General features: G+C 37.8%; 1 protein-coding gene and 1 pseudogene across 6 annotated transcripts in view; both read left to right on the top strand.

Annotated features, from left to right (window-relative positions):
* Positions 1 to 3,380: 3,380 nt before the first annotated feature.
* LOC147822451 (small nucleolar RNA U13) lies at positions 3,381 to 3,466 on the top strand (annotated as a pseudogene).
* Positions 3,467 to 14,482: 11,016 nt separating this feature from the next.
* Positions 14,483 to 22,569, top strand: part of Rlim (ring finger protein, LIM domain interacting) — a 28,732-nt gene continuing 20,645 nt past the window's right edge. Inside the window, exons 1-3 of one of the 6 annotated variants that reach the window (XM_021246485.2) lie at positions 14,483 to 14,756; positions 15,668 to 15,723; positions 16,532 to 16,593. The gene's annotated coding sequence lies outside the window, so the exon portion shown is untranslated. The remainder of the gene's footprint in view (positions 14,757 to 15,667; positions 15,724 to 16,531; positions 16,594 to 22,569) is intronic. The other 5 variants (XM_087196590.1, XM_021246483.2, XM_013066561.3 and 2 more) reach the window with 5 other exon arrangements.

Raw genomic sequence — 22,569 nt, 5'->3', positions numbered from 1 at the left:
ACATTCAAATCAATTAGTACATGTTAATGGAGTTCTGTGTGATATATCAATACATGCATACAGCATGCACTGATCAAGTCAGCATTTCCTTCTCCTTATCTTTTTTTTTTTCCAGTATTAGGACCTGAGCCCAGGAACTTCACACTAAGCTATATCCTTGGTCATTTTCTTTTTTTGAGACAGGGTCTCACTAAATTACTAAATTGCCCAGGCTGGGCTTGAACTTGTGATTCTCTTGACTCAGTATCCCAGAGGGTGGAGATTATGGATATACACTATCAAGTTTTCTTATCATTTCTTCACCCTAGACCTACTGACTCAGATTTACTGTAGTATCATTGATTTGGAATTTTGGAGACCGCTAGGTTCAAGGGGTAAAAAAAAAAAGAAACAATCACCTCACTAAGGCAAGAGTTACAATCCTCATGTAGACTTGGAGAGTCTCTTCCAATCCTCTTTCCTAAGGTGGAAATTGGTTTATTCAATTTGAGCTAATCATCACTTTAGAATAGGCCACCAAGGAGGGTTAAACCATAAGAGGAAAAAAGTATAGAACTAGTTTGGTTTGGAATGGAAAGAAGGAGCATAAAGCAATAACCTCTGGACAGCAAAGGACTCCAGGCCAGATAAGTCAATCCGTAAACAAGGCTTTCCTTGCTTGTATTAGTCAGCATATTAAAAGTAGTTAGCTTGATCTTAGATGATATTTAGCTGAACATTTTATACTTTAATAATTACTTATTGATTTTTCTGACTAGTCTCAATTTATGCCAAGTGATAATGGCTTTCCATTTATAATGGTGATAGAAAATATCCTTTTTAATAAATATATTTCTACTTAAAAAGATGAGTCAGTTTGGGATTCAGCAAAATGTTTGAACACAGGAATAACTAAACTGGGGTAAATAGAGAATCTTTTCATCTGGCAACTTTGCTTAGGATCACAGCTAATATTAACCAGAGTGGTGTCTCTTGGGCTCCTCACCTCATCTTATATTGACTTGTGCTATATTCAATGGGCAACATGTCAAGCTGCACAATTTTAATTCTACAATATCATATAAAAATTATAGGCGACCATTGCTTTGGACTAAGTTCCTGCATTAGGCCCCAACAGATCAGATTAAAATTCAAAATGTAGTTAATCACACTAGCGTCCCACGCTACCAGATCAAAACTAAATTGTTACCTGATCTCAGAAATTAGGAGAAATATAATATCCAAATTTCCCAAATGGACCAGTTTCAATTAGCATGAAAATGAAGTTCCCTCTGCCTTATCACAATCATCAAATTGTGATTCAGCTCAGTGGTAGAGTACATGCTTAGCATGGGAGAGGCCCTTCATTGATCCCCTGAACTGGGAGAGAAAGAGAGAAGGGGGGGCATGATGGTATTGACTGTAATCCCAGCACTCTAAAAGGCTGAGGCAAGAGAATGACAAGTTCGACTCCAGCCTGGACAACTTAACAAGACCCTGTCTCAAAAAAAATTTTTTTAATGAGGAGAAGGGCCTAGGAATGTACTTCAGTGTAAAGGCCCCAGTACCACACACAGAAAAAGAAATCTGATGCTAACCAATTAATTATTTTTCTATTGTTCTGTCTCTCTGTCCCCATCTTACAAGGAAAGTAACTTTGAAATAACCAGTCTATTCTTTGTTCATTTCTTTCTGCCTTCTTCAGCCCTTTCTCTGTTCATAAAATTACCTTTTCTGCTCAATTCATAAAACATTTTTTTTCAGAACTGGGGATTGAACCCTGGGTCTTCATGCTGAGCTACATCGCCACCTCCCCCCTCCCCCATTATTTTTAAGACAGGATCTCACTAAGTTACTAAATTGCCCAGGCTGGGCTGCCTCAGTTTCCCAGGATACTGAGATTATAGGCATGCACCACCACACTTGGCCATTTATTCTGTTTTCTGGAATGAAGTGTTGTCCAGTTCTAGAACTACAAATAAAACCAATTAAGATCTTTAAATCTGTCATAATTTTGCCTTTTGACAATACTAATAGAAAACAACCACTCCATATATGCTGCTGTCTAAGTTTGATGGTCTGTTTATAACTAGGCTTCTTGCCGAACCAAGTTCTGGATCAAAGAAGAGGTTAGGAAATCCAATTATATTTATTAATATGATGATGTTTGTGTTACTATATATCTTTTTGTAGAAATTTTTCTTCAAAAACTGAAACAGTTACTCAGGATTCTGGCATCCAAAATTAGAGAAACTCCTTACTCTTTACTCTGTAAGACACAGGCTCATCTCTATCAAATTGACAAGAGGTTAGGCATTTAACATTTAAGAAATAGGTGCATCTGTTGGCCCAGTGCTCCACAGCAGGATTGGGGGAAATCCAAAATAAAATGTTCTAGTGAATGTGTCTCTTTAATAATCCTTTCCAGTTCTTTTTCTGTCTAAGGCATATTGTTTTACTGAACATTGGTTTATGGACAATTGATAGAATGTTTAAGTGTATGGGTTAGATACTAATGTCAGAAAAACGCAGTTTATATTTATGGATCCTCTACTTACTATTTGTATTGTCTTAATAAGGTTACTTTTTTTGGACTATTTATTTAACCCAGGGCTTCACACATATGAAGTACACACTCTACCACTGAGTCATACCACCAACTGGATAAAGAAAAGGATTATAATAATACCTATGCCACAGCAGATTTATTGTGAGCCTTAAATGAGATACTTGTTACAATGTGACACATTTTAAATGCACAACAAATATTACTTTAGTGCATACTTATATATGTAGGTAGTCAGGTATATTTATAACAACGTTATATTTCCTCCTTGAATAACAAAGTTATGAAAGATTGTTAGCCATTTTCTCACAGCTCGATTATCTCAAGTGCCTAAAAGTCATTGAGCACTGCCTCTGCTTTCCTGAAGTGAAAGACTGCATTCTTACTCTAGGTAATTCTGAATGCTTTTGTTCCACCAAAAAGAAAAAAAGTAATGAACCCAGCCAAAAACATAGCTGATATTGGCTAATATTTGCCATAAAAAGAGAGAAGGTAAGAGGTGAGGGTAGAAAGGGAGAGGGAGGAAGAACTTAGGTTTGAAAAGACCGTGCCCATTCAAGATCTTTAGTATCTATAAAATAAACAGAACCTCTGACGAGGTTTTCCATCTTTTAAATTTTCTTTGAAAAAAGAATTTTGACTAGAGGTATAGCTTAGAGTGTGTGTTTATTGTGTGCAAGGTCATGGGTATGATTCTCAAAAGCAAAACAAACTTAAAAAAAAAAACTATGGCCGGGGATTTAGCCAAGTGGTTCTGCCACCTGCCTCGCAAGCGCAAGGTCCTGAGTTTGATCCTTGGTATGAAAAAAAAAATTTTAATAAATAAAAAATTATGATCCTCTTGTGTGCATGTTCAAGCCATTGTGTGAGATGTGCCTCCTTCAAATCTTATTGTGACATGGGTACATAACCCACCTGATGTGAAAAATAAAAATATTTTTTAAATGTACGATTCACCTAAGACTTGGTTTTGGAGGTAAAGATCTGGTTTGTTAGAAGCAGCATGCACTTAATATTCCAAACCCATCTCCCTTATTTACTAGTCATGTGGCTGACTATAAATTTTGGTTTTGCTGTTGTTTCTCATTGCTTTGGGTTTCATTTTTCTCACCTATAAAATATTAATAACATCTTTCAAGATTTTTTGATGTGGGCCGCGGATTTAGCTCAGTGGTGCCACTGCCTGCCTCGAAGGTGCAAGGTCCTGAGTTTGATCCCCAGTACCAAAAAAAAAAAGATTTTTTGATGAGATAATGTGCCTGTTTCTAGTAGGGACACAGTAAAGGGTAACTATTAATGTTTTAACTGAATTCTCTTTTCAAAAACACTTCTCTGCAGATAACCTGTATCTGAATCTTCTAGAAAATTTATTTATTTAAAATAAAATTTACTGAGTTCTACACTAGAATATTTGAATTGGAATCCTAAAATGGTGTTGGAATTGGGGGGGGGGTACTGGGGATCGAACTCAGGACCTTGCGCTTGCCAGGCACCACTGAGCTACATCCCCAGCCCCAGAATCTGTATTTTAAAGAAGTGTCCTTTCCATCTCTGCCTCCAAGTTCAAGATGGGTGTGAGACTGCCCTTGGGAATTTTCTCCTGATAGTCCTTGGAGAAAGGAAGTCTGTTGAAAGCTGGCACTTTTCAACCAAAATTCTGAGAAGGGAAGACCTTCCTAGGAATAGATTGAAAAAAGAAGAGTGTATTAGCATTGAATATGCAGGCCCATAGGGATCAAAAGTATTGTTAGGGTATAGTGCAAGTGGAGATAGAATTGGATTTACAGCTGACTTCTATGGAAGTTAGTGTTTAAGTGGGTGTGAACTAGGAGGGCTTTTGTTTTTTATGATGACTAAAGATATTTGAGATAAGAAGCAGAGATTGGGTCATCTTGTCTCCAAAGAGAAACATAATATGTAGCTGTTTGATGTCTGAGATAGTCCATAATCAATCTTGTGTATCTTTAAACATTTTATTCTTCACAGTTTACAAAATTAAATGGTAGAAAACTCATTTATTAAAATAGATTACTAATTGGAGATAACATGAGTATATCTTCTCTAAATCCATGTCTCTATCTTCCTATATACTGCTCTCAATTTGTTAACAGGAAGATTATTTTCCAGTTGCTTTAGAGTAAATTGGAAAGTTGCCCTGTGCAGTCTAAATTAGAACATCTGAACTAGAACATCTGAACCTTTCTGTTTGATACTGCTTCATTAGGCAAGTTACTTTTAAATTTAAAAAAAACAGAATCATATAAATATATTGCTTATATCATAAAGATATTTCACTGCTGCTATAATAACTGAAGAAAAGGGCTGGGGATGTAGCTCAGTGGTAGAGTGCTTGCTTAGCCCGTGGAGAGTCTGGGTTTGATCCATAGCACTACAGAAAAAAAGGAAAGGAAAGGAAAGGAAAAGAAAGAGGAAGAAAGAAAAAGAGGAAGAAGTGGGATTCAGAAAAATGGGGAAAAAAGGTATGGCAGTAAATCTACTTTGTAATTCTTATGAAACTACAGATAACAGTATGCTGAAGACAAAGCAAATTCCTGACAGCATGGTGCCCCACAACACACACAAGGTAGCTGTAATCAAAACCCTTTATGGTGCCACAGGAGGCCCTGACCTTCAAAAGGAAGCTTTCCCTCTGTGAGACCAGGAACTCCACCAAATGAACTACACACACCACCCCATCCAGCATTGTGTTTCTCCCTGCAGAGCCTATACTTAGGCTCAGAACCTCTCCCAGGCCTAAATAACCCCTGGAGTGAGCTGGTTCTGCAGAGAAAGAGCCAGGTGTTTGCAACCAGGATGACACAGCCCAGGGGCCAGTCATGACCCTTGCTCCTCTCTGCTTTGTCCTCAGCTGCCTGGGCTCTTCACAGTCACCTTCACTGTCCCAAGGGAAGAAGCAAACTTCATCAAGAGCAAGGTACCCAGGTTTAAGCTTTAAATTATATTTTCAGACAGCGATCTTGAAAACTAGGCTCTTCATTGAGAGAGAAAAGGATTTTTCTGCATAATAGACTGGAGTGACAGGATGAAGGTGAGGTACCTGCCCACAGGACATAGGAAGACCCTGGGATGCCTGAAGGGAGATCCTGGTGAAAAGTAGGATCAGTTTGTCCCAGACTCTGAGGAGCAGCCCAGCATTGAGGAGGGAAATCAGAGACTACCCATGGGAGTTCCCCCTACCTATCCCCCACTCCCCTAGCCCACAGGGAGCAAGACTTGCCAGCCTAGAGACCCTCTGTGTTGCTCAAACCTGCCTGTGGCCTGTGGGAGACCAAAAGGCTCACAAAAAGGGAAATGCAGAGGTGATGGTGACTGCAAGCTACCCAAGGGAACAGAAAGGGCCAGATGCTCACAGTGTCCACTCAATAAAGAGCCCAGCCAGGGCCTCAAGGGCAGCAACAAGCACCAAAGATACTTCCTCACAAGACAGGACTCAGGCACCTTTGGAGAAAGAAAAAATGAGAGAAAGGGATAAGATGGTGGATGCAGGCAGCTCCACTGTTTACATCGTGAACTGATCATTTTCCTGGGCAGCAAAGCAAAGGGAGATAGATAACTCATGAGAAAGTTTACAGTTTCTTCATCAAGAATGGAACTGGAGACAGCCAGAGTGAAGAGGGCTTGTATTTGGGGGCAGGGTCGGAAGGATGGTGCAAATTTACACAGAAGATGTACCTTCAGAGCTTTGGCTGAAGTAGATTTGAGTCTGGTCTTTATATTTGCAGAAAGAGTAGGTCATTAGCAATAAAACTACATTCCAGCAGCCAGGGGACAAATGTGCCATGAATGGCTGTACCCCAAGTTGAGAGGTCTTCAGAGGAAATATATTCACCTCTCACATTCCCCAAGAATGCAGAGATCAGAAATAACTAATTAAACAACCCCTCTACTCTCAGCACAAAAGATGAGGTAGATAGAGAGGTGAAGGTTCCTTAAATGTTTAGGGGATATTTACTCAAGGCTGTTTCCTGCACCCATTTCCTCCATTTTTATCCTCCTGTATTACCAAGTTTTATCATCATACAAATACAAATCTCAAGCCATGTACCTCATTCCCCTCTTAACACTGAAGCCAGAAGAGTCCAGGAGGGCCACAGGAAACTCATACTCTCAACTCAGGACTTCAACTCCTGGAAATGGAGAACCCTGTGATCATTCTGATTAAATTATTAGAAAATTAATTCCTGGCCTCAGGGAGAGAAATCTATAGGATTTAAGACAGCTGGGCCCAGGAAAAGTTAGATTCCCTGTTCTTGTGAGAAGTGAAATTTCTTCTCTCCCCTCTGCTGCTATGCTCCTCATTTGGCTTCTCCTGGCTCCTTTCCTGGTTTTCTCCAACCTCTGAAATCTTGGAAGTGAAAGCCAGACAGGGATATGAGTATGTGTATGTGTGAGCTGTGTGTGTATAGTTATGTGTGCATAAGTGTGTTAAGGGTATTTGTATCTGTTGGTGTGAGAGGGTTGGAAGTTTGTGTGCCTGCAGACATGTGTACATGTACTTGGTGAGTATGTGTGGGTGTATGCACTTGGAGGTGCTAGTCAGGGATAGAATTTCCCTTCCTCTGAGAAAATCCTAAATCTTCATTCTTCTAGAGAAACAAAAAAATGTTAAAACATAGTCCGTAAAAAAATCTTTCTCTTTTCAAAAGATTATGAAACAAATTCAAGTAATGACATATGTCTTGCTGAAATCTATAAACCTTCTGTCAAGACCCAGGCCAGCTAAGGAAGGGCAGAGGGGCCACCCCTGCTGGGGCCCAGGAAGTACCCTTCTTCCCCCAGACATTGCCCTCCCCTTCCTGTGCTCCTGGAATCAGGCTTTCTTTTCCCACTCTAGCAGAAACAAGACTAAATTGTGCTGAAGTTTCTCTCCTAACAAAGAGTTAAGCAGGTGGAAGTACAGAGAAAGGGGCAAATAGGAGGATGTAGTTTCCTCTATAGTCAAATAATAATAATAATAATAATAATAATAATAATAATAATAATAATTAGCCATGCATTCTATTTTATTTCTACTGTGTCTTAATATTTGCAATTAATACTTCCTTCTTGTTTCCGGAGTACATCTTACTCAGGAATAACAATCCCAGTTAAGTTACAGGGCCTTTGTGGGAGGAAAAATATATGTCACAACATACTTTTTCAAAGTGATAGATTGAGTACTTAAGAATTAAAAAGTTTTCAGTAACAGCCAGACGTGGCGGCACACACTTGTAATCCTGGCATTCAGGAGGTTGAGGCAAGGAGGATCATAGTGTGTGACGGTGCCAGCCGTCAATAGTCGCACAGTACCTGAGAGGAGGGGAGAAGATTAAAGAAAAACAAAACCTCTGAGGAAAACAAAAAGGAGAGAGAGGCGGAGGAGAGACCCCTCTTCCCACTTTATTGCCCTTTATATACCTTTTCCACAACCCCCAACCCCTCCTCTGTACATAATTCGGCGACTAATTATTTTCCAGGGAAAAGGTCAAATGTATCTTTACAACTCCGGGAATAACATTCCCTTGCATTACAGACATTCGAACTCTTTCTATTTAACCACTCTCGTTACAAGTAACCATCCTTGTTTTTGTGCCAGCTGCATATCCAGGATTCATTATGTTCTCAAGAGACTCAGAGGTCTCTGAAGGTTATTTCAACCTTTCGCTCTCCACAATAGTGAGTTACAGGCCAGCCTGGACTACATAGTGTGTTCAAGGCCAACTTGAATAACATTTTAAAAAAAGTTTTCAGTAACAATGACAGCATAAACAAGGCATTTGCAAGGGGCTGTGCTACATGCCTAAATGAAATACTGTGTTGTTAAAAACGAAACCAGCTATATTCTTTATTACTAGCCTAAGGCAAATGTACTATTCTTCAGGCTTTAAGGCTAAAAATACCTTCCATATATGGTAAGGAATAAAAGGCCTTTACACTTAATGCTTTGTGTACTCTGCTCTCTAATTATGTGTGTGTGTGTGTGACTGTGTGTGTGTGTGTGTCTGTGTGTGTGTGTGTCTGTGTGTGTGTGTGATTAAACTCAGGGCCTTCACACTGAGCTACAGTCCCAGCCAATTTTAAAGGTGATTTTATTTTGAGATAGCTTTACTAAGTTGTGCAGGCTGGGCTTAAATTTGGAGTCTTCCTATCCAAACCCTAATCTTTATTTTTAAGACTTCTGACAAATATAAACTTATGGGCCCCTTTTGGAAACACTGCACTAACTTTACAAAATGCTTCAGATATTTGGGGCCATGGACTTTGCTGCTGGTGGAGGAGGAGGAGCTCAGCCTATGGTCTTGGATCTGATTACTGAAATGTCCTTTCGGAATGCCTCTCTTCTCTCTGTGTGTGAACATGCTCGGAACAGAGATTATGTCAAGGCCTGCCACAGAGCTATGGTACACAATATTTATTAATGAATAACTTAATAAAATGAATAAATTAGTGAATCAGGTGTCATTCAGTGATAGAGCTCTTCCCTAGCTTGTGTGAGGCCCTGGGCCTGATCCTCAGCACTGAAATAAATAAATAAATAAATCGATGAGTCTTTTTCCCTTGTCTCCATTCTGCTTCTTCCTTAGGACAAAATGAAGAAAACATTTATAATTCACTCACGTCCTGAATTTTATTGTGAACTCCTATAGGAGAAAACTTGATAAAAGTGAAGCACTAAAAAGTAGACCTTGGTTTGCAAGTTAAATTGATTTTGGTCAGGGATTTTTGTTCAAGAGTTTTTTACAAAGTTCCCTAGATATTAGAGGTAGTATCTAAATTAAATAGGCAATTTGCTGGTATTTTTTTAACCAAACGAGTCAATTTTTTTTAAATAATGAATTATGGGAATCTTAAAATAGTGACCTTATTCACTATAAAGAAAAATGCAACCCAGGCTAGGTGATACATGCCTGTAATCCCAGCACTCTGGGAGGCTGAGGCAGAGGGACCACAAATTTGAGCCCAGGTTGGACAATTTAGCAACTCAGTAAGATCCTGTCTTGAAATAAAAAATAAATAAAGGGCTGGGGAATGTAGTTTAGGGAACAGGCTCTGGGTTCAATCTTCAATCACCCCCCCAAAAAATACAGCTGGTTGAGGTGGTACACCCTGTAATTCCAGCATTCAGAAGGCTGAAGCAGGAGGATCCAGAGTTGGAGGTCAGCCTGGGCTACACAATGAGTTCAAGGACAGTCTGAACTGCCTAGCGAGACTGGGTCTCTCTCACACACACACACACACACACACACACACACACAAACACACACACACAAACAGACAAAAAATGAGTCAAACACATAGCAGCCATTAAACAGTCTCTTGTCAAACTTTAATTAAATCATATAACTTCTCTTTTTAAAATTCTTCACCAACTTCCAATTGCTCTTTGGATAAAATCCAAAATCTGTAATAGAAACTACAAACCAATTCATTGATTCATTCAAGAAATATGTCTACTTGATATTTAGGCTCTGAAAATACAAGAATGAGGAAATAGGGCAAAGTCCCAGGTCCCATGGAGCTTATACTTCTAGGGGAAGGGGCTGGCCAGCAGGAAAACAGACAGATCATAAACATATAAATTAAATCAGTAAACAAACAAACAGACTAACTAAATTCCAATGTGAGGAGTGCTGTGTAGAAGTAAAATGGAATATTTACTAAAGAAAATAAATTATTCTTTTGGTTCCTCGAGTTTCACTTTTTCACCCCAGGGAATTTGTACAAGGTTATTTTCTCTCTCAGGCTTCCTCCCTTATCTTTCTGAACCATCATTCTTCCTTCAAGTCTCAACTAAAACTAACAGCTTCTCTTGGCTAAAGATTCCTTTCATATACTCCCATTTGTACACACATATCCTTTGTAATATTCATTACATTGATAAGTCTTTGTTCAATATTTATCATGTCACAGAGCACAGAGTCTTCTTGTGTGTGGTCTTACTGATATATCCCAGTTCACCAGCATATGCTTGAAATGGACATTCTTTTCTATTTTCCTAAAGGTCACTTGAACTAGAAGGTGTAAAAATCATTTGATGGTCACATATAAGTAAAACTAACATGGTAAGGAAATGCAATTAGGCTAAAGAGAAACTAAGTAGTCTGACTGTTTCAAGGTTCTAGAATGACATTAAGTGGCATCATGGGCTAAATTGTTATGAGATGAAGTAAGTAATTTCCTAGATATTGGAAGCAAGCAGTTCCATGTTTATAAAAAGGTAGGAAAACATGCAAAAGACACAATTAAGTGGATATTTGAGCCATGAAGTATTAAGTTGCTAAAGTAGATTCTGTCATGCACGAGTGTCAAATTCAGATTTTTCTTTAAAAATGAAAATGGCTCTTCCTCTCCAATATCAAATAATATATGCAACACTAAAATATTCAAGACCATATAGAAAGGGGTAAAGAAGGAAGTTAACATGACTAATACTTCCAGCACATTTTATTTGCATGTATACTCACTTATACGCTTCTCTAGGTGTACTTATATTTTTTTAATTTAAAAATAATCATACATGTTTTTATAAATTTCTTTCTTTCACTACAAATATGTGACAAATATGTGAACAAAACATGTGAACACATTTTAATGGATATGTAGTAGTCCATCATGTAGATTTAGTATATTTGACTAATTATTATTAAGTAGTTGTCTTTCCTGATTTTTCAACATTTTAATACTACAAACTACACTATGATTAGCACCAGATGATAGATAGATAGATAGATAGATAGATAGATAGATAGATAGATGATAGATTTGTTGCTCAAACAGTATAGATATATTGAGGCTTGGAGATATGTCACCAAGCCTTTGTCTTTAAAAACTAACACTAAACCCAGCATGGTGGCCTATGCCTTTAATCCTGGCACTCTGGGAGGCTGAGGTAGGTTGATTGCAAATTCAAGCTTAGCCTGAGCAATTTAGTGATTTAGCAAACCCTGTCTCAAAATAAAAAATAAAAAGGGCTGGGAATATAGCTTAGTGTGAAGGTCCTGGGTTCAATCCCCAGTACTGCCAAAAAAATAAAAAGTAAAAAGTAGCACTAAGCATATAATTGTGTTCATTTTATTCTTTTTATTGTACCCATTTCAGTTCAATCCCCAGCACTGCAACAACAAAAAAGTGTAAGGTGCTCATTTCGAAGGATCTTCATAAACACTCAATATTGTGAATTGTTTTGTAATCTCTGACATACTGTTAGGCGCCCCTAGAAAAAGAAAAATCACTTTTTATTCTCATTAATAGTAAGATTTAGCATATTTTCTATGTTTATCAGCCAAATATTTTCTCCTTTTTTTTTCTTTTTGAGATAGGGTCTCATTATGTAGTTCCAGCTGGCTTTGAATGCATTATGTAGCCCAGGCTGACTTGAAACTTGCTGAGATACCCCTGCCTAAGCCTCCTGAATGTTGTACACCACCACACCCAGCTTCCTTTAAAAAAATTAACCATTCCTTTGTACATTTCAAAACTGGGGTATTTATCTTTTTAAAAATCAACTTTTAGCCAGGAGTGGTGACATAAACCTGTAATGCCAGCACTCTGGGAGGCTGAGGCAGGAGGATCACAAGTTTCAGCCCAGCCTGGGCAACCTATCGACCTAGTGAGACTGTCTCAAAATGAAAACAAGGGCTGGGAATGTAGGCCTGAGGATGTGGCTTAGTATGAAGGCTCTGGGTTCAATCTCCAGTACCTCAAAATAAATAAATAAACAAACACATACATACATTTTTGTTAAAATTTTTTTGTAGTACTAGGGATTGAAAAATAAATAGATAAAATAAAAATAAACTTTTATTAAATTTTTTGCAGTACTGGGTATTGAGCCTAGGACTTTCACATTGAGCTGTACGCCCAGCCCTGTTTGAGACAAGTTCTCCCTAAGTCTTTTAGTTACCCAGACTGGGCTCAAACTTGTAATCCTCCTGCCTTAGGCTCCCAGAGTGCTAGGATTATAGGAGTGTGCCACCACATCCAGCTACACTATTTTAATTAACTCATAATGCTAGTCAAACCTAAGTGGCTTTCCCTTGCCTTTAAATCTTCAATTTAAAAAAATCAGTTTATGGTTTGTGGTGTAGTTCAGTGGTATGCAAGGCTCTGGATTCTCTCTCCAGCACCAAATACATATCAATTTAATACTTTTTATATATTTGTGATATTTAGTCATATGTGTTTACTGTATATGCAGCATTTTGCCAGTTTGTCATTTGTCTTTTAATTTTATTATAAAACAATAACATCAACTCTAAGCTGTCATGTCATATTAAAATCATATTTTTCAATATGTCATTTGTATTTAAGCTTTACTAACCTTGTATTTTGACACTCAGAAGCTTTACTTTTATTTAGGAAATTGTATTTTATTAGTCTTTCCCTTTATGGATTTGTGCCATGTTTAGAACATCCTCCTGCATATTTAGAAAGTCCTTCCATAGTTCAAGGCTATAGAAATATTCACGTATTCTTCCCACTTTTATTATTTTATATTTTACATTAATCTACATGTGCCTCAAGAGTATGTCAGGAGTGGCTAGTTACTGCCATAGTCTTAATATTAGGCTTAACGGCAGTTGCAGATAGCTGAAGACTTCATTTTATACATTCCAGGTAAACATTCTAATACATTATTTTGAAAAATAAGACAAAAACTTAGTAGAGACAGCCTCTAAATCATACATTACATTGTCAACAAGACAATATCAAACGTGCTGGGGAGATAAACAGGATACAAGAGATACTGTTTTAATTGCTTGAAATAAAATTTTGCTTTTATTCCAGGCTCCTAAAACTCCACTATACCGAGGCGGGAATTCTTCCCCAAAACATGAGAGTCTATTATTCAGTTCGTAGGGATACAACAGTGGGCAAAACAAGGTTTACTTCTTTTAAAAGATTGTGCAAACAAATAAATACTATATTTTGAAAAGTGCTTTACAGAAAATTAAGCAGGTAAGGGCAGGGAAAGTTTCTCTGAAAAGGTGACAATAATGAGTCTTGGGTGATGAAAGCAAAGATATCAAAGGAAAATATTCCAGCCTAGGCAAAGTATTTGAGGTGGGAACAAGTTAGTTTTGTTGGAAAACAGTAAGAAAGCCACCCTACCTGACTTGTTATCAGGAAAATGGAGGAAAAAACACAGAAGCACCCTAAAAAACTGGGAAGGTTATTTTCTTTTAACTGGGGCAATAGGAGTTAGATGCTGTGTGGTGGAATACCTCCATTCCTTCAGGAATTACCATATAAGAGAGGCTTCCTTAACAGCCTTTTTAGGAATTCCACCTCTATCAGATTTTCCCACCCTTTGACAATCACCTCCCTTTTTCAAGTACTTCAGAGTTACCACCTCAAAGAGACTCTCAACACTTTTAAGCCTTGCAATTTCTGTTTTAAACTATAGGGTGCTGTCCCATCTTCCTTCCCCACTTTCTCTTTTTAGCATTTATCAACAATTAATATGAGGTAATTTGCTTTTCAAAAATTAATATAGCCTCATTAAATTATCAAGATCCATGAGAACTAAGATTTTATTTATTTTTAAATTTTGGTCTATTTTTCTCAACATTTGCAATAGTGCTTGACCTACAGTTGGCGCTCAATAAATAGGTATGTAGAATAAAATGTAAGATGCTGTATGAATTCGTGGGGACTGATTGAATCGAGGCCAGGTTAGACCAATATCACATTTCTCGCTCTCTGAAAAAGGATTCACGTCGCCAGACGGTGACGTTCTCCAACTTTCAAAATGGGAAAGGGAAGATTCCCACAATTCTCAGAACGCGAATTTCTCGCCACAATTCAAAATGGCGGAGGAGGGTGGGGCCTGTCACATGGTGGGCGTCATAGCAGCTTTCCTTTTCCAAGCCGACGCCCTCCCCGCCTTGTCGGCAGCTGTACCCCTCCTCGGCTCACCAAGCCTTTTCGAGAATCGACTGAGATTGGCTAACAGGCTGGGAACGGGACTGCAGCGCCGGGACTCGGCATCATCACTTCCTGTTGTGGGCCGTCGTTTCCTGTCGCTGCTTGGTAACAATGGGGAAGATAATGGCTGCCTGAGCAACGTCTGGAAGCAGACGCTGGGGTAGAGGCGGGTCTCAGCCAGCCACCCATTCGAGAGAGCTTGAAAGCGGAGGCAGCCGAGGCGCGGAAGAGCCTCAGCGGAAACGGCTGAACTAACCGAGTCCGATCCTGATCTTAAAACTGAGTAAGTGAAGGCATGGGAATTCTCTGAAATGGATGGTTGGGCAACAGGAAGACCGCGGAGCCGCAGCTGCCGCTTTCTCTCAAAATGGCCCGAGTAATGCGTCGTGGCAGAGGCTCAGCGCCGCCTCCGGACCCCAGGCCTGTTGCTGCAGGGGTGCTCCGTAGCGTAGTCGCTGCTGCCATTTTAGTTTGGTGGTAGGGTCGACCGGCTCTTTGAAGAAGGGGAAGGAGGGGTAGTCGAGCTGAAGCCTGGGCCCTCCAGAGCCTTAAGAATTTCATGGAGGTGCTTTCGAGTTCTGGACTCAGGCTTGAGAATCTGAGAGTGCCCCAGGTTTTACTCTCTTCTGCTTTTGGGAGGCTTCCCTCGCCGTCCCGCGTTTTACGTGGCGAGCTTGGCTTTGGGAAAAATCAGAGTGCTCTAACTCAGATGCTAGGAATCCTTAGGCCTTAAGATTTTTCCCAGGATTTGCAAAGTCCCACTTTGGGCCCTTCCACAGAGCAAAACCGATTAAGCGACCCTGGGTCCGCGATGACATCTTCCCAGAGGATCTGAGGCAAATGTGGTTTACCCCTTCGCTCATATAATCCTGGGTTATCCTCTGCCAGATACTACTGGAAGGATCCCCCTAAAAGAGAGGGAAAGGCCGTTGCGAGTTTGTTGTTTTTCCCTGGGTAAGGGTGGGAATTAGGCCAAATTATTTTCAAGTTAATTTCCGTTCCCTCCGCCAACAACCTAACCCCTCCTTCCACCAAAAAAAAAAAAAAAAAAAAAAAAAAGGCAAGCCTAAGGGTCTTGGCTTCTGCGGGCAGTACCTGCCACGTACGCCATAGTTTAGTAACTAGTATTAACCGGTTGGGCTTCTGCTTCCTGAACACTCAGTCCCTTTTTCCCTTATGCTGATTAATTTCAAGATGGAGGAGACAGCCACGTTCCTTCCCGAGACAGTTTCACCATACTTATTCCACAGGTTAGTTCGGGAATCTGAGGCCTATCAGACTTGTTATTTAGGTCATTTTTTCGTTTAGGAACCAGAGGGAGCATTTCTATCAGATTGTTATCCACCATTTGCAAGGAAGGTCCCACAGTAATTTTTTGCTGGCAATAAGGAGCCTGCGTTTCCTGAATAAAAATTAACTGCAGTGCTTTTGGATGATTGAAGAGAGGAAGAAATAATAAATGTAATCGTTTCTTTGGCTCTCCATGATTACAAAATAACTGCTTAAATCACCCCATCAGATACATTATGTCAGTCCTGTAGTACTTAAGAACTGGCAGGCACAATTACAGGCCTGACCCTTACTCAAATCAGTTTTCTAAACTAAGAAAATACAGATTAAGTACTGAGCCGTTTTAGAAAACACGATTTTAGGATAAATTATTCAAAATGTCACAAACGTTGACATTGATGATTTTGATGATTTTTAATACTTTAGTTCTTGCCTTAGACTAATGTGCCAAGTAAGTCCTTGAAAGTGACTGTCAGAATCTGAAAATACAAATAATTACTGGTCTGTTAAGGAAAAGGCGTATTTTAAGTAAGGGTACATTAAAAAGGTAGATTACCCCTCAGCCTTTAAAGGAAATCTTTTATGTAACTTCTGGTTCCCTCTGATCTTTTTGGTCTCCCCAAATACCTGAATACTGTTATTTAGATTAGGTTATGGGGTGTGTGTGTGTAACTAAAATATATAGGATATGTGTTTTTTAAGGATATATTGTATTTCAAAGAAAATGTGTATCTTAGAAGAAGAATAATGGATTCTTTTTTTTTCTAGAGCAGAGTGAAGAAAACTAAAATCCAGTTTATTGTATTTCAGTACTATGTCATAACAGTCAGGTAATTTATTTTTTGTTGCGTCTCCTCATGATTTATGTGTAGAATGCATGTTTTAAAATATTCTGTTTTACAGGCCTTTGGGTTGGATGGGCTCACTGATAAATGTTAGTTGGTGTTGGGCATTCTTCATGATGAGAATGGATACTTTTCACTGGGAATTCAAAGGGTAATGTTTTTTAGTACCTGGAACTCACCAGTGCTTTATCTGTGAATGTTACTCTTTTAAAATAGTATCTGAACTTTACCAATACCTGTGTAAAACAGAAAGAACAAAAAATATTTGCTGCCATAAATCATTGAAATAACATAGGTAGAAATAAATTAAAAAGCCTTTATTTGAAGAATAACTGAAATATCCATAAAATATCTTACAAGAGTTTGATCTTACATATTTTGTGTGATACTTGATTTTTTTCCCTTGAGTAAAAATCAAAATTGGTGTATAATACTCTAATGGTATTAATTTTTTTGTCATACCATTTTAAAGATAAATGTATCACCCTAACAAGAACAATTTTTAAAGTAAAAGGAACATTCTTAATTATTCCTGGACAGGTGCAAAGTTGGGTTATCCCAGGCAAACTGGCATAGCCTAAATTAATAATTAATTTCTGTTGAAGGTTTATGGACTAGGCCTTGTGATTTACATGAATTATTTTATAATCCTCACAACAATGCCTCTTGAAGATGTTGATTATTTTACAGAGAAAGCTGAAACTCAAGAGGTTAATTTGTCCTCAGTTAAAAAGCTAGCTGATGATGGAACCTTCATTTTTATCCCCAGTCTGTCTAACATTGAAGTCATCAGACTTCAATGCCTCTAGACTGCTTTACTTTCAAGTTACTTTGAAAGTGAAATGAAAATCAAAAGTAATAAATTTATAGGTTATGTTGCATCAAAAACTTCCATTGACTCTTAAAAGTAACCTGCTTTATGAAGTAGGTAAGACTTTACCAAGCAATTGCCTCCACTTCTTTTTGTTTGTTACTGTTCTGTTTCAACTATTAGTGCTCTTGATGTAATTTGATGAACTTACTTTAAAATCAGAAGTAATTTTAAGAAATAACAATGAAATATCTAGAAATATTCAGTTGGTGTATACCTTTTAGGTTAGTGAGCATGTGAAGCCTTAAATAATACAGGTCAAATGAATCTGTATTTATGGAATTACATGTGCATGCATTACTTTTTTCATAGTCCTAGTGGACTGGGAAATAGAACAGATTACTGACCAACTTTTGTTCCCTTGATTTACCATAGAATGGTTAATAAATTAGAAAGTAAAAGTCTTGTCAAATCAGACCAATAAGGTGGTAGAATTTTGGGTCAGTCCTAATATGGGGACAAGTTTTTCTTTTGTAAGTTTAGGTCTTTAACATTTTTGTATAATACAAGATTTCCAAAACCTTATAGCCCATTTATTTAAAAAATCATACAGTTTACACAATACTTTTGAAGTTTCGATAACAAGTGTACGTTAGCAGTAAAATTCTGTGTCCCCTTTTTTATCATTACTTTTTTCTCAACCTTGAATATGAAAGTTTTTTCAGATGAAGTTTTCCAGATAAACAGTTCATTTTTCCTTTCGTCAATTGAGATATAGAGTGATGCCTCGGTTCACAAACTTAATTTGTTCTACGATTTTGGAAAAGATGGCCATGTTTGTGTTTGTGTAGGATGGATAGCTGCTGACCTGTTTGTCACCAGATTCAGAGTTTGCAAACAAAAACAAAATTTTGCCAGATGCTTCTGTTTCCGAACCAAATTGTTTGCAAACAAAAGTATTTGTGAACTAAAGTACCACTGTATTTTAAAATATCTGGATTCTTTGAATAGATTTTTCTTGCAGTACTGAGCTACATCCCCAGCTCATTTTTAAATTTGAGACAGGGTCTGGGGTAGGTCCCTAAGTTTCCCAGGCTATTAAGCTCAAGCTTATATTCCTCCTCCCTCTGCTTCCCAGAGTGGGAACTTACGGTTTTCCTCCTAAAATACATAGTTGGCATTTTTTATTGGCTCTTAAGATTTTATCAGAATGCTTCAACTCAAGATTTTAATCTCATTAGTCATAATAGTACCTACATCTGTGTGAGATAAATATCAATAGAAAGTGCCTAGTATTAAGTGTAGATTTATGGATCTCTTGTAGTAAATTCACAACTACAGGTTGTGTTGTTCCATTTGCCAGTCTAATGGAGTTTTCTTGGTGATGAACATGCTTTCTAGAAGTGGGGAGAGATATTTATGTTTAATGTTTTAAATTTTTCTGGAATGAAAAAATTCCCCTCCTCCTGATCTCTACTTGACCATAGGAAGAAAGGACCATTTAAATCACCCAAATTGAGATACTTTTGAGAGTAAAAAGGGGTAATATTATTACTTCAACATAGTTGTAAACCATTACTTTGAACAAACCAGGGATATATGGACACTTTATCATTTCTATGTAGGAACACTGATTCATCATAGACATTTGTCAGCATGTTTGGCCTTAAATACAAAATGATTTTCATCAAATATGACAATGATAAATGTAGATATTTTCTTTTTTGATCATGATTTTAATTTTTAAAATTGCCATAACTTTTGAAAAGTTGATTTTTTTGGTAGGAAATCTTATGTTCATTAAAAATATTACTTTAGTTACTGATGAGCACCAACATTACCAGTAATTAATTGTTTTTTGAAACGGGGTCTTGTTAAATTGCCCAGGCTAAGTTCAAACTTGTGATCCTCCTGCCTTGGCCTCCCAGAGTGCTGGGATTACAGGCATGTGCCACCATGCCTGGCTACATTAATATCCTTTAAAATAAACACATGAGCCTTTTGTGTTTTTGAGTTTTATTTATTTAACTTCTTGGGAATAATGAGAGAACCAACTCAAAATTCAGTGTATGGATAAGACCGAATTCTTATTTACTGACATAGCTCTGTAATAAGAGAACAGGAAGTGGGTAATTGAAGATTAAATTCACCGTCTAAAATACTTAAGTGAGATGAAATGTCATAATGGTTTCCTTTGGGGGGGGGTTACTGAGAATTTAATCCAGGGCCTTCATAGGAGGTACATCACCAGCCCCTTTTAAATTTTTTTTTGTTTTTTAGTAAGTTGCTCTCAGGCTGGACTCAAACTGCAATCTTCCTGCCACCGTGCCTGGCTATAATGGATTTTTAAAAACTAACTTGATCTTATAAATTGGCAGCATGGCATGGTCTTCTGTCTTTTGATTTACTTTACTGGAGTTGGTATTTTTGTTTGTTTGTTTTGAGGCAGGGTCTCCTGTGTAACCCAGTCTGGCCTTGAGCTCTAGATCCTTCTGCCTCGGTCTTCCAGTGCTGGGATTACAGGTGTTCGCCATGATGTTTGACACTGGAATTCTTAATATTCTTTCAATTTAGCTGTTTTAGAAGGTTGTAGTCAAAATTGTTTGTAAGCTGCAGGTCAGTAGACTTCCTGCCAAGAAATTAGACACGGGAGAGACATTTCCTAGTCTTTTTTGTTTTGTTTTTTGAAACTAGTAAAAGATAGAATATAGGTGAAGCTAAGCTACCACTACCATTCAGGTAATCTATATCTCGTATCCCTGTAGTAATATCAGCAGTGATAGATGGCTTTGGTAGTGTCTTCTGATAGGCCGGTGTTGGATATTGTCAACAAAGTGTGTGGTTGATGAGAGTTTACAATAAACAAAGAGGGCAAGGCATGAAATCTGCCCTATGTTTTGAAAGAATATCTTACATTTCATTTTAAAAAGATAAAGGGAGACAATCCCTGGTACCAAAAAAAAAGATAAAGGGAGACAGACATAAGCAAAATGGCAGTGAGCAAAGCAGAGCTTCTAAGCTCACATCCTAGTTATTCATGTTATTAAGCTTTACATTTGTGACAGTACTGTAATGTTACCTAAAATATGTTTTATCCACAATCACAGATTCATAGAACTGGAATGTATATTGTAAATGGTTTAGTCCAATACTGTAATATTGATGGAGACCTTGAGGCACAAGAGGTTAGATGAATTGGCTAAATTTACATAGCCAGGTTACAGCCAACACTAGAATTCAATATCTCTCCTTTTCACAGTGCTGAATTCTTCCTGTTACCCAAGTACAGAATAAAAAAGTTATCTGGTTGTTGTGAACCATTTATTTGTATATTAGAAATGCCATAGAATTTTAATTAACTTTTATATAGGAAGAATTGGCAGCACTTGTGTCTACATATAATGCTTGGTAATTTTCCTTCTGACCTCAAATTCAGTAGTTCTTTGTGATTTAAATTTTTAAAAACTGAATAAAGTATTTTTCGTTTGGTATTATCGAGCTAACATTCTATTGATGAAGATTGCATGCCATTAATTCTTACCTCCTTTCTGAGGTAAAACACAGTCTCACAATGTAGTTCAAACTGGCCTTGAACTCAGGATCCTCTTGTCTCAGCCTCCTAAGTACTGGAATTACAGGCATGGGCCATCATACCTAGGCTTTGTGAAGTTTTTCATAAAGTTCTGTTGGAAACAAAGTGATGCTTGTCTTTTTCTTTTGTAGTATACCATGTTTTTGTGTTGATAGCCATGATTTTTTAAGCAGTTGGCATTTCCTGCTTTAGTACTTTGGAACTTGGATGAATGCATATCCAAAAGATGATAATGCCCAACATACTTTAGTAGTTTGGTGATATTAGGCTACTTTAACTTTTTCATCTTGCCTATTCCCCTTTTGTTTTTAAAAGAAATAATGTCTTCCATACTTAATAAATACAGGGGTTTTTTTTGGAGGAGAGTAGTACTGAGGGCCTCCTGCCTGCTAGGCAAGCAGTGTACCACTAAGCTACTCTGGATCCCTTTTTTGTTCTTTATTTTGAAATATGGTCTCCTTACATTGCCCTGGTTGAGCTAAAACTTAAGATCCTCCTGCCTCAGCCTTATGGGTAGCTGGCAGTATAGACATGCACTAATAAAGCATTGCATATTTTTTAATCCAGTATTTGCACAAGCATTTAACTTGATGTATCGCAATTAGTTTTATAAAGTCTTTTGTTGACAATTGTTTCTTAAATTTTTTTCTTTTTTATTAACAGTTTTTTGATGCCTTAAGTTTTTGTAATTGGATAGTATGATCCATTAAATATAATGCGTGTGTGTTTATACTTAAGCCCATGTCTCCTGACCCATTAGTTTTTTGGGGAGTTGTTTGAGGCAGTGTCTCACTGTGTAGCCCAGGCGGCCCTCAAATTGGCTAAATTGTCATTTAGTGAAAAGTTGACTGAATTTGCATTTTGGGGGTTTTCTGTTTGTTTCATGGGGGTATTTTTTCCCCAGTACTGAGGATGGAACCCAGGGGCATTTGACAACTGAGGTATGATTTTAGTTCTGTCTCTCTGCCTGTCTGTGTCTCTCTAGCTAGCTAGCTATTTATTTATTTATTTATTTATTTATTTTTAGTTGGGGTTTTTTTTTTTGAAACAGTGTCTTCCTATATAGTGTAGTTCAAGTTGGCCTTGAACTCTGCACCCCACATTGGCCTGAAACTTGTGGCAATCCTCCTGCCTCAGCCTCCCAAGCACTACAATTACAGGTGGGAACACTGGCCTTATTTTTTTATTGAGAGACAGGGTCTCAAGTTAACCCAAGGCTGAGCCCAAATTTGATCCTCCTGTCTCAACCTCCTTTGTAGCTTGGATTATAGGAGTACAGCACTACTATCTTTGCCTGACTTTGGATCCAGGAGATTTGGATTTGATAAGTGACTTCCTCTCTACATACTTCCATTTTTCACTGGTAGAGGTAATTCCTACTTCATGGGATAGTTATAAGGATATAGATAAAAGGGCTATGTAAATATACAGTTATGAGTATTGCTTATAACCAGGAAGAGAGCTAAGTGATTTAAGAACAATTTTCTTTTTTTTCTTCTTTTTTTAAGTAAATTTTCTTAATTGTTGTATAGGTGATGGCTTCATAGAAATAATTGTC

This window comes from Heterocephalus glaber, unplaced genomic scaffold (genome assembly GCF_053883595.1).
Source record: "Heterocephalus glaber isolate CG9 unplaced genomic scaffold, H.glaber_assembly_v1.0 deba00001613, whole genome shotgun sequence".
NCBI classification, from domain to species: domain Eukaryota; kingdom Metazoa; phylum Chordata; class Mammalia; order Rodentia; family Bathyergidae; genus Heterocephalus; species Heterocephalus glaber.
This window is presented reverse-complemented; position numbering and strand designations above follow the sequence as displayed.